Source organism: Rhinolophus sinicus, chromosome 1, assembly GCF_057876585.1.
Source record: "Rhinolophus sinicus isolate RSI-liver-muscle chromosome 1, RSI-T2T, whole genome shotgun sequence".
Lineage (NCBI taxonomy): Eukaryota > Metazoa > Chordata > Mammalia > Chiroptera > Rhinolophidae > Rhinolophus > Rhinolophus sinicus.
In genome coordinates, this window is record NC_142501.1 from 229,882 (window position 1) to 241,807 (window position 11,926).

The following is an 11,926-nucleotide window of genomic DNA, read 5'->3' on the forward strand; positions in this document are numbered from 1 at the left end:
TTCTGTCTCTTGTCAAGTTGCCCTTTGACCTAGGCCTCTGGGCCCCCAGCCGGCTGGATGCACAGACTTATCTGTGGGGCCTGGAAAGCTGGGTAATGACCAGCCTTCCGCTGACTCGCACTTTCCTGCTGGGGCTGGAAGCTACAACATCCAGATGGCTAATTGCTTTGTGCCTGTTTCTGCAAATCACAGTGATTCACTGTCCCTGCTGAAAACATGCTCTCTTTTCAAAGATTTAATGGTTTCCAAAATTAATTTAGCCTCATCTGTTATCCCCCTGCCCTTCTGCACTATTCCCTCCCCCCAACACCCTCCTGCGCCCAGGATGGAGCTTTCTGCTCCAAAACCCCACTGTCCCTCTGCAGGGCATAGTGGAGAGAGGTGGGCAGCACAGATCCCTTTCTGGGGTCACCTGAACAGCTGCCGAGTGTGGAGTTTGGGGGTAGAAAAGTCCAGGAGGGAAGGGCTGATGTTGGTGGCACGCTTATCTCCCTCCCTCCTACCCGCTTTTCGCCCCCCAGAGCACGTCTGACACTGCTCAGATGAAAAACTCCAAGAAATTCTCATTTGCACGGCTTTGTTTATAAAACTTCCAAGATTCATCTGTGTTTTACATTTGAGGGATATGGTTCATTTTGTTTGCTTTCGACAGCCCATTATGGGTCCATGAGACCTGGAGGGAGAACCCTGCCTGACAGGCCAGAAGTTTACGACTTTACCTCCATCTGATTCTAACTTGTTTCTTGACCACCTGTGGACCTCTGCTCATCCCCAGTAACAGAAAGGTGATAGAATTCCTCCCTCTACTGTCTATTCACTTATTTATTAAACATTTATTGAGACTCTCTCAGTAGTGGGCTTGCGCTGGGGCCTGGAGCGGCAGTGGTAAAAAAGCACCACAATCCTGGCCCTTCAGAAGAAAAGGCCTTAGGCCCGAAGCCGGGTCCACTGCATGTTGTCATTGGTGGCTTCTTGCTCTAGTTCTATTTAGCAGTTTTAGCAAAATCTTTGCCCCAAAGCTGTATCTTAACTGGCCTTATTTTCTACTGATCTTCCAACCCTGCAAGTCCTCAAATTCTGGATTCCTTTTACCCTTCATCCCCTCTTACAAAGCAGCCAGTTCTTTTCTAACCCCTTTTCTGTCTTGTAGAATGTTGTCAAAGGTAGACAGCAATGAGCAAGGCACTCTACTAAACATTCTGTTTCACAGCCTCTTCAGCAAATCTACAAGTTCGCTGGGGACTAAGCCTTCCAAATGTTCACAAATGACAGTTTTTCAAATGTTGCACCACCACAACACAGAGGTCACCATTTTTCCAGCCTCCAGTAAAACTGTCCTCACCATTCTCTGGCCAACACCAAAGCCAATATCCCATATTATGGCCATTTCCTTCTTTATTTTGGCATGGCAGTACCTCAATTCTGTGTCGCAATTTCTGTTCACAACGATTTTCCGTTAGAGCATTGATGCTGTTACTTCATTCTAGCTTCTGTTGTGGTAGATGAGAAACCTATCATCAGGCTGATTGTTGTTCTTTTTAGGTAATCAGTTATTACTCTTGCTTCAACTTCTTCTTTACTGAGGTTCTCTAGTTTCATTATAATGCATCTGTATTTCCTCATTCCTGAAAAATTCTCAACTGTCATCTTTTAGAAAACTGCCTTTTTACTACCTTCTCCACTTTCCCCAGAATTCTTTTTTGTTTCTGTTTTTGTTTTTCCTTTTTTTAAAAATGTGTGCCATTTATTTTAAGGAATGGAACACAGACACATCCCCAAACTGGGGGTGGGGTGGAGACATCCCCAGAATTCTTGTTATAAGAATGTTGGCATGTCTTTTTGATCCCACCTCTTATATCTTTAGATATGATCTAGGAAACTTTCTTACTTCTATTTTCCAAATTATTAATTCTCTTTATCTGTGTGTATTCTTATTTTATAGTCACCTGTTCCTGTTTCATATGTAATATTCCCTAGTTTACTTCTTTAACGGTTTTTAACATATTTATTTTAAGTTCCTTTTACAATGCTCTTTATCTAATTCCTGGGTATGTGTCCTTCAACTTTGGAAGTTGTAGATGGTCTTTCATGGTGATACACTTCTGTATATATTCTGTATTTCTTGTGTTTTAGTTCATATTGACTAGAAATTATTTTCTGTGGGCATTTTCTTCTGAATGTGCTCTGGATTGAGGAGGCCTCCTTATGGAGAAATTAGTGAATATCTTTGCCCAGATACTTTCAAATACACTGATTCTGGAAAAATGATGTCTTACAATATTGTTTAGGTTATTGGTTTTGCACTATTTGGAAATTACAAATTTAGACCCCACACCTGTGCACACAGACTGGAACTGAAGGTTTCATTCTTCTACACGCAACTCTGATTCTACCCCAAGCCATAGGAGGAGATACTGTGGTCTTAATTCATGGATGGGTCATGTGTTCCTGACTCCTGCCTTTATGCAAAGGATCAACTTCCTAAGAGAAAGTGTTTGTCAGGTAAATGTTTTGAATATTTGCAGGTATTGAAATTGTCTTTATTCTTCTCTTGCATTTATTTGATAGTTTGAATGGAAGTAGAATTTTGGGGTAAAATTATCTTCCCTCAGAATTTTAGAACTATTGTTTCTAGGACCCACTATTGCTTTGCGATATCAACTGTATTTCTGATTCCCAGGAATTTTTTATTAACTCATTTATTTTTCTTCCCGAATCTCCTCTTTTAGAATTTCGTTATTTCCCTGTTATTATGGAATTTCATGATACCTCAGTGAATGTTTTCCATTCTTTATTTTGCTAGGCACTTAATGGTCCTTTCAGTCTGCAGTCTTAGGAATTCCACTTCTAGGAAAGTGGGCTTTAGGCTTTGGAAAGTGACAAAGATGAGATGGGTATAAAGCTTCAAGAGCTGTAGCTTGAGGCTTCCAATATCACTTGCCAGGTGATGGGCCAAAGTGGCCAGAGGCCAATCCCTAAACCCCACCACCCCTTTTAGAAAAACTGCTTTCTATCTTTAGCAAAGTATATAGAAAAAAATCAAATATAACCTTTTTTAAAAAAAAATTTTTTTTTGTTTTTAATTGGGGAAGGGGAACAGGACTTGATTGGGGAAGAGTGTGTACTTCCGGGACTTTTTTCCAAGTCAAGTTGTTGTCCTTTCAATCTTAGCTGTGGAGGGTGCCGTTCAGCTTCAAATTGTTGTCCTTTCTGTCTTAGTTGTGGAGGGCGCAGCTCAGCTCCAGGTCCAGTTGCCGTTGTTAGTTGCAGGGGGCGCAGCCCACCATCCCTTGCGGGAAGTAACCGGCAACCTTGTGGTTGAGAGGACGGTCTCCAACCAACTGACCCATCTGGGAGCTCAGCGGCAGCTCAGCTCAAGGTGCTGTGTTCAATCTTAGTTGTAGGGGTTGCTGCCCACCATCCCTTGCAGGAGTCGAGGAATCGAACTGGCAACCTTGTAGTTGAGAGCCCGTGCTCCAACCAACTGAGCCATCCGGGAGGCAGCTCAGCTCAAGGTACTGCGTTCAATCTTAGTTGCAGGGGTTGGGGTTGGGTAGGGGGAGCCCACCATTCCTTGCGGGACTTGAGGAGTTGAACCAGCAACCTTGTGGTTGAGAGCCCACTGGCCCATGTAGGAATCGAACCGGCAGCCTTCGGAGTTAGGAGCACGGAGCTCCAATCACCTGAGCCACCGGGCCGGCCAAATAGAACCTTTTATATTAAAAAATACCTCGTATATAAAAGCCCTCCCTATTTGTTTGTAGTCTCCTTTCATAGATACTTTCAATTCTTTTAGCTGTTTTCTTCTGTAAGTTCTGTTTTAAAAAAACATTCTTATGGTTATACTGATATTTCATGACACTACATGGGAACAGCTCTGCTATGGTAGCCTTGCACATATCCAAACAGGCCACAGAGACTAAGGTTGAACCACAGCTAACCTGAGTCTTGGCATAATGCCTAAGGATCGTCCCAGAACAGGGGAGGATGGGAGACTTGTAAGCCGCTGCTAAGACGCTATCTGCGGCTGACTTGTGTCTTCCCTGGCAGGCCCTTAAGAGATTGGTTTCTCCTTGCCTTTAGGTTCTGATGAGATAAGGGGCTTTCTGCCTTGCCCCCATCCTCAGGGCTTTAGGTAATTCTTTTTTTCTCTCTTGACTTTCAAACATTGAAATTTATTCTTGACGTTCTCTAGTTTCACTGTCAAGTTTTTATAGTATCTCGTTTCTGGAAAACTCTCAAATATTCTTTGAAAAAAATTACTTTGTATCATTCTTTCCATTTTTTCCCAGCATTCTTATTATAGGACGAGTACTTCATTCACTTGGCTCAATTTACTGCTGAACAATGGCATTGCATAACTACGTTCCCTCCGACTATGTTTTTTCCTGCAGTTAACAGTTGCCATAGTTTTTCTTTTGCTTAGTTTCTTTTCAATAACTATTGCAAATAGGTATTTTCAAAATGTTCTATATGTATCTGTTAAACATCTAGTGATATTTTTTCTAAATACCAAGAATGTATCAAATAATCTTTCGACTCATCCTGCCCCCCACCACCTACCTTCTATAGTCTCTGTTATCTTGCTTCAATTTGGAAGCCTTGCTCTGTACACCTGGGGCACAGGTGTCATCTTAGGACGTCCTTTTATCCGTCTTCTCTTTTGGGTTGCTCCTTTGTTTTCTGAAGTCCCTTTGTTCCTTGTTCTTGGCTGAGTCTTTCATTTCACTGAATCACATCCTTCAGTATGTTCCTAAGAAAAGGTGTGTGGGAGGTAACATTTTTGAGTTCTTACATATCTGAAAATATCTTTATTCCACACTTATCCTTTTTGGATAAGTATAGAATTCTAGGCATAATAATTTTCACTCAGAACTCTGGTTTCCCAACACTGCTGTCCTCCAGCATTCTCTCCTGCTGTTGAGATGTCCGATGCCATAGCGTCACACTCCTTCACACATGATGTGATATTTCTCGCTGGAGGCTGTGAGGTGATTTCTTTTATCCTGGCATTCTTAAAATCAAAATTATTGCTTTGGTATTTTCCCCTTCATTCTACTGGACATTTAGTGGGTACTTTCAATTCGAAAGATTTATTTATGTCCTTCATTTCTGGGAAATTTACTTAAGTGATTATTATTTAAAAGAAAATAATTTCCTGTCCTTTGTTCTCTCTGTTTTCTGAAACTGCATATAGGTGCTGGAACTCCTTGAATAATCCTCAAGCAATCTCATCTCTCCTATTTTTCATCTATCTTTCTAGTCTACTTTCGTTTTTTTTGGGGGAGGGAACAGGACGTTATTGGGGAACAGTGTATACTTCCAGGACTTTTTTCCAAGTCAAGTTGTTGTCCTTTTCAGTCTTAGTTGTGGAGGGCGCAGCTCAGCTCCAGGTCCAGTTGCCAGTTGCTGGTTGCAGGGGGCGCAGCCCACCATCCTTTGCAGGAGTCTAACCAGCAGCCTTGGGCCTGAGAGGACATGCTCCAGCCAACTGAGCCATCTGAGAGTTCAGGGGGACTCAGCTCAAGGTGCCATGTTCAACCTTAGTTGCAGGGGGTGCTGCCCACCATCCCTTGCGGGAGTCGAAGAATTGAACTGGCAACCTTGTGGTTGAGAGCCCAGTGGCCCATGTGGACTCTTACCGGCACCCTTTGGAGTTAGGAGCATGGAGCTCTAACCACCTGAGCCACCGGGCCGGCCCCTCTATTCTGCTTTCTGGAAGATTTCTTCCAATTTTATTTTCCTACTCTTTTGTTGATTCCTTTTTTGTTTGCTATCATGTTTTAAAATTTCTATTGCTGTTGTTCATTCTCTGACTATTTCTTTTTCATGCCATCCTATACTTTTTCATGCGTGTGCATCTTCTTTTAGATTTCTGAGGCTATTAGTTAAATGTATACATAAAAATACAAAGAATTTTCTTCTTCTTACATTATCTCTGTTTTCTGTAAGTTCATTTCCTTCCTTCCTTCCTTCCTTCCTTCCTTCCTTCCTTCCTTCCTTCCTTCCTTCTCTTTCTCTTCTCTGTCTCTCTGTCTCTCTGTCTCTCTGTCTCTGTTTCATTACGTTGGTTTCTTCCCTGGGGGATACGTTTTGTGGTGATCCTGGGCCAGCCAGTCCTGTGTGGCAGGCAGTGATCATTAACATGATTGGCAGCTGTGTGTGTGGACAGGGATTTGATTGGTGGGCTTCACACTCAGGCCATTTCATTGGGAGACCATGAAAAGTCAACACTTAAGAGGACTTTTCTTTGGGGCTAGTAAATTTTTCCAGAGAAGCTCTTCCAATCTTCTTTCCAGGGGACATATATACCTGACAACCCCTTTCTGGGAGTGGGTAAGGAAAGGAGTCTGGCAGAGGGCCCTACTATTCACATGTGGACTTCCACTTAATTCCCCTGTTTTCACCCAGGCAGCTGCCCACTACTGTTGCCGGAATCTTTGAATTTGGGATGCTCTGGTTCGATTTCTCTAAAGAAAAAAATCTCCAATGTATGGCAGGGACACAATTGCCTGACTCTGTGGGATTGGGAGGGAATCTAGAGTTGTAATTTCTTCATATATTTCTTTCAACCTCTTCCCGAGAGTGTAAGCCATCCTTTAAACTCACTTCTTGCAGAACTTGCTACTTACTCCCCAGCCCCCTGCCTCTCTGTAGCTTATTGGGGGAGAATCTGCTGACTCCTCACCATCGGTTCCCTTTCCAGGCTCTTCCACGTCTTAGTTTTCTCTACTCAATTAATTCATTTACTGTACCTCCAGCCACTTTCAATCATCCAAAGACTGAACTCTCTTGTCCACTGATGTCCTCAATTCCATTCTCTGTATTCTCATGGGTCTATACTTTAAAAAAAATTTTGTGGGACCTGTGGAGGGAGAGGAGATAAAGGCATATGATCAATTTGTTATCTCTAACTGGAAGTCCTTACTTTAAAAAAAAGTTTTCAGATTTTATAAATAGCACACACTTTATATAAAATTTGAGCAGTACATTAAAGCAAACACTTAAGGACTGACCATCCAGAAATAATCAATATTGACATTTTGGTGTATGGTACAATCACCCACTTTAAAAAAAAAATAAGCTTTTTAATTTAGAATAGTTTTTTGAAAAATTATAATGGTACAGAGTTCTCATATACCCCACACCCAGTTACCCAGCGTTTTCTATTAGTAACATCTTACATTATGTTGATTGACAAATATATTTATAGTAGGTGTTTTGTCACCATAAAGGATTTATTTGGGAAAAAGAAAAGGTTGCAAGCCAATGCATGTAGACATGGCAAGCCACGTGCACACTCTGTCCTGCATACCATGGCGGGGCATTTATAGGAGGGTAAAGGAAGTTAAGGGAAGGGGAAGTTAGAGCCATAGAGCTTTATTAAATAGAGTTCTTCCTGTAGGGTTCTCGTGATTGCGTAGGTGAGAACTTCCATAAGCCCTGGCTCCTCCTGTAGAATTTTCCCGACTGATTATGTTTGCTTAAAGTTCCAGTTAGTCTTTATCAGTTAGTATGGTTACGTTTGTGATAATGAACCAATGTTGATACACTGTTACTGTTTTCAGATTTCCTTAGTCTTCCCCCAATGTCTTTTTCCTGTCGCAGGATCACATCCAAGATACACACATTATTTAGTTGTCGTGTCTCCTTCAACTCCTCTTGGCTGTGACAATTTCTCAGATTTTCCTTGTTTTTAATGACGTTAACATCTTGGGGGAGTACTGGTCAGATCTTTTGTAGAATGTTCCTCAGTTGGGATTTGTCTGATGTTTTTCTCATGATGAGACTTGGATTTTGGGGGGAGGAAGACTACAGAGATAAAAGCACCATTCTCATATCACACTATCAAATTCACTGATTACTTCTGATGTTGAACTTGACCACCTGGCTAAGGTGGTATTTGACAGATTTCTGCCCTGTAAAGCTCCCCCTGGTCCTTTCCATATTGTAATTTTTGGAAGGCAGTTGCTATAGGCAGCCCACATTTAAGGATGAGGGAGTTATTCCCCACCGCCCTGAAGGCAGAGTATCTACACAAATTATTTGGAATTCTTCTGCATGGGAGATTGATCTATTCTCCCTCATTTATTTCTTCGATTATTTATTCATATCAGTATAGATATATGGATATTTATTTTATACTTGAAGTTTTAATACAACAATACTTTACTTCTTTTCTTGCTCAAATTGTTCCAGCTTTGGCTATTGGGCAGCTCTTTCATTTGGCTCCTTTGTTCTTTTGTGTTCTTTCCCCCCATCGTTGTGGCGTTTTTGAGCACTTCCTTACTTTCTGGCACTATAAGGTACTCCTAGATGATCCGGTATATTTTCAGCCCCAGTTCTTGAGATTTATCATTTCTCCAAGGCTACCTAGTCTTTTTATTGGAGAATGGCATTAGAAACCAAGATCTGGGCTCTAAGCGTGCTTATTGCTACTGGGATGTCTAGATCCTCTCGGTTGACGCATGCATAGCAACGAAATAGATGTCTGTATAAGTAACTGACACATGTACACATATTTATAAATATTTGCATATGTTACCATCTGTAGCTATATTAAGTTCAATATAAATACATGGATCTAATACACGGATCATTCTAGCCTTCTCTTGTTTACCTGTAAACATCTACTCCAACAATAAGAAACCTGCCCCCCACCACCTACCATCTATTCACTTTATTATTCAATTCCAGTATGTATATGTGTACTGTCAACCACACATTTTTTAAAGTAGGAATTCATTTTAATTGTTCCCAAACTACTTATTTCACATGCCCAAGATTCCATATATGGAATGTGTGACTATATCTGTGACTATATGTCACACATGTGTAACTATATATGTGACTATATATGTGACATATATCACTCTGTTCTTACAGTCTCTGCTGTGTCCCAGCCTTCTATTTGCCAAACTAAAATGCCAATTCTTTTTTTTAAAAATAAATTTTATTGGGAAATATTGGGGGACAGTGTATTTCTCCAGGCCCATCAGCTCCAAGTCATTGTCCTTCAATCTAGTTGTGGAGGGCGCAGCTGAGCTCCAACGAAAGCCTGAGTTTCCTATTTTCAATCTTTAGTTGCAGGGGGCGCAGCCCACCACTCCATGCAGGAATTGAACCGGGGAATCTTGTTGTCGAGATCTCGCGTTAACCAACTGACACATTCCTGCCGCCCCTAAAATGCCAAATCTTGCGTCATGTCCTCTCCAGGTTTTGGGTTGGTTGTTTTTCTCTGGCCTCCCTGCTGTTGAAATGTCCTTCTGAAGTCCACTGACAAGAAATGCATCAACCCCAGGCACTCCTGGAGTGACAAACTCTTATCTACCAAAAGTCATCAGACCTGGATGGTTGCCCAGGCAGTGCGAAAGGCCGGGCTTGCCTGTGCTGGGAGAGAGGAGTGTGTTCTCTACCTTCCTCCTCACTAGACAACGTTCTCAAAAGCCACTTTGGCTGCAATGAGAGAGAACAGCAGCCCTTAAATGTTGTGTCCCCATATCACCACACACCACACGCCCAGGGAAACACTGCTATAAATAGCATTATGTCGCCTCACAAGTCCACCACAGCTAGCTAACCCAGATGTGACGGACACCTGGTCAAGAGGAGAGACCAGAAAAATGGATCAAGACGAGGAGAGGAAGAAAGACAGTAGGGAAGGGTGGTGATCATATTAATAATATTTATAATTAATGATTTTAATACTTACATTTGCAAAAAACTTCTCCATGCATGGTCTATTTATTTCATTAAATATAACAACTCAAAAAAGTATACATTTAGTTCATTTCAATGATCTTATGGGTTAAATTGGCTTTTGTGGGTCCTAGTTTCAGGGATAGGCACATGACCCAAGGCCAGCTCTCATGGGCCCAGCGACTGTTGCTAGAACTATTGGAAGCATGTTCTTTTTCTTCTGGGATTGTAAAAGAAGTGTGGGTGCGTGTTCAATATATCTAGTTATTTGTTTGCTTATTTATTTGTTTATATGAACAGAGGAACTGGAGGAAGTACCCCAAAATGAATGTTAACATCAATTTTTGGTGGTAGGATAATTGTTGATATTTATGTTTTTTATACACTTACATATTATATATTTTTCTATAAAGTAGTATATTATATTTATATTAACATACATTTTTCTGTTATAAATTATTGTTTTTAATTAGAATATATTTGTGTTATAAAATATAAATATATGGTAACATATTTATATGTTCATATTATTATATAAATAATAGATTAGCATAATTATTACACTAACATAAGGCAGAAGTGCTTTAACGCCAAATGCCCATTTATTCCTTCCCTTGATTACTGTCTATGCCTTCCTGGCAGGACATATGTCCTTAAGCCCAGGATGATCCAGTTTCCGAGAACAGCTTCTTCAAAGTACATTATTTTACCTTTCAAAGTAAAGTATTTAGGAAAACGAAAATTTTCAAAGTAAAACACTTAAGAACTAAGAGGTTCTGCTGCTTTCGTGCACGTCCCATCAGACCTTAGGCCTGCTCAAAGCACAGAGTGGAAAAGACCGGTGAGGTTCTGCTCTCTTGGAGGCCTGGCTGTGGCAAGGACCAGGCGTGGATATGACAGTCGTACCTGACTTTGTAGTCCTTTTAGAAAGATCTCAGGGGGCTTAAGAGTGGCTTTGGCGCTCCAGGTATCCCTGCCAGAGGAAGAGATCACAATCCCCAACAAAAGAGAAACAGCTCAGTCCCAGCCCAGCCCTTTCCTGGGCTGCCTCCTTCAGTGTCAGTGAGGACTCCTGGGAATTCCACACAGATCAAGCCTGCTCCCCCCCACTGTGGACACGGCCCCTCCCCTCAAAGCATAGCTTAGGCCAGGCTGCAGCATGTAAGCAAGCCCCGTAAACCCTGAAGAGATGCCATTCGTTCTGAAGAAAACCACTTTTTACAATTGCAACCAGCCTGTAGCTTCATATTGCTCTGAATCATGTTGTCTCTTTTCCAGAATAGGTTTAAAGTTTCTCGAAAACTCCTTTGCATAACCCAAAGACCTATTAAAATATTTTCCAAAAAAACAAAAGGGATTATTCCCACAAGAACAATTTGCTTCCACCTCCACAGGAAATAGAGGAACTGGGATTAAAAACCCAAATCCATGCAGTTTAGAAGAGCACTTTGTCCCCCTTTCTCACCACTGCAGTTTTCAAAAATAGTGGAGACCACTTTCTGTACATTCTAGCATGTACCTATTTGGAGATGAGACTGAGTCTGTGAGAGGCCGGGAACCATGGGAGAGACGCAGGGGGAAGGAGGTCAGTGGACACCGACACCCCCCAGTTTTCCCAAGACTGGCACGTTACATCCTGGAATCAGATGGGTGGAGAGAGGCACCTGCTCAGCTAACTGTGCGGTCGTGGGCAGTTCTCCCAACCTCTGAGGCTCGTTGTTTTACCTTTAAAGGAGGTACCCGGAATAGATGACTGTTTAGGCCGCTTCCAGCTCCAGAACTCTCCACAGGTCAGGAGGTCAGAGAGGCAAGGGGCTCGCTCCCCAGGTATAGGTTTCTCAGCAGGTCTCTTCTCTTCCCGAATTGCATCACCACGGTGCTGCCAAGAGTGCTTTCCACCCCCACAGGCGACTACATCTCCCTCCTCCCTCTCCCAGAATCTTAGTTCTGAGATAACACCCTTTTGTTCTCCCTGCCACTCCACACCCAGGGGCGAGGGAATGAGGAAACGCTGGAGAAAGTGCTGCCTATCTGACGAAAGTACTAGGTGAGAGGCTGCCCCTGTGCTCCTCTTGCCTCCCAGGGCCCCCACCCAGTTCAGGCGGCCTTTCTGGGCTTGGCTTCCTGGCAGGGGAGGCTCGCTCGCTAGGAGGGTGGGGAAGGCCCTTGGTGCCTAAGTCTTCATCTTGTGAATTTATTAGGGATTTCTCCAAAGGAATCGTCCAGG

General features: G+C 42.3%; 1 long non-coding RNA gene across 1 annotated transcript; it reads right to left on the reverse strand.

The window, feature by feature from the left end:
- Nucleotides 1-4,558: 4,558 nt before the first annotated feature.
- LOC141571520 (uncharacterized) lies at nucleotides 4,559-11,570 on the reverse strand. Its single transcript, XR_012496286.2, has 3 exons — nucleotides 11,425-11,570; nucleotides 6,756-6,865; nucleotides 4,559-4,753 (listed from the first exon to the last, which is right to left on the reverse strand). It is a non-coding gene; the product is annotated as an uncharacterized LOC141571520 (long non-coding RNA).
- Nucleotides 11,571-11,926: the final 356 nt, after the last annotated feature.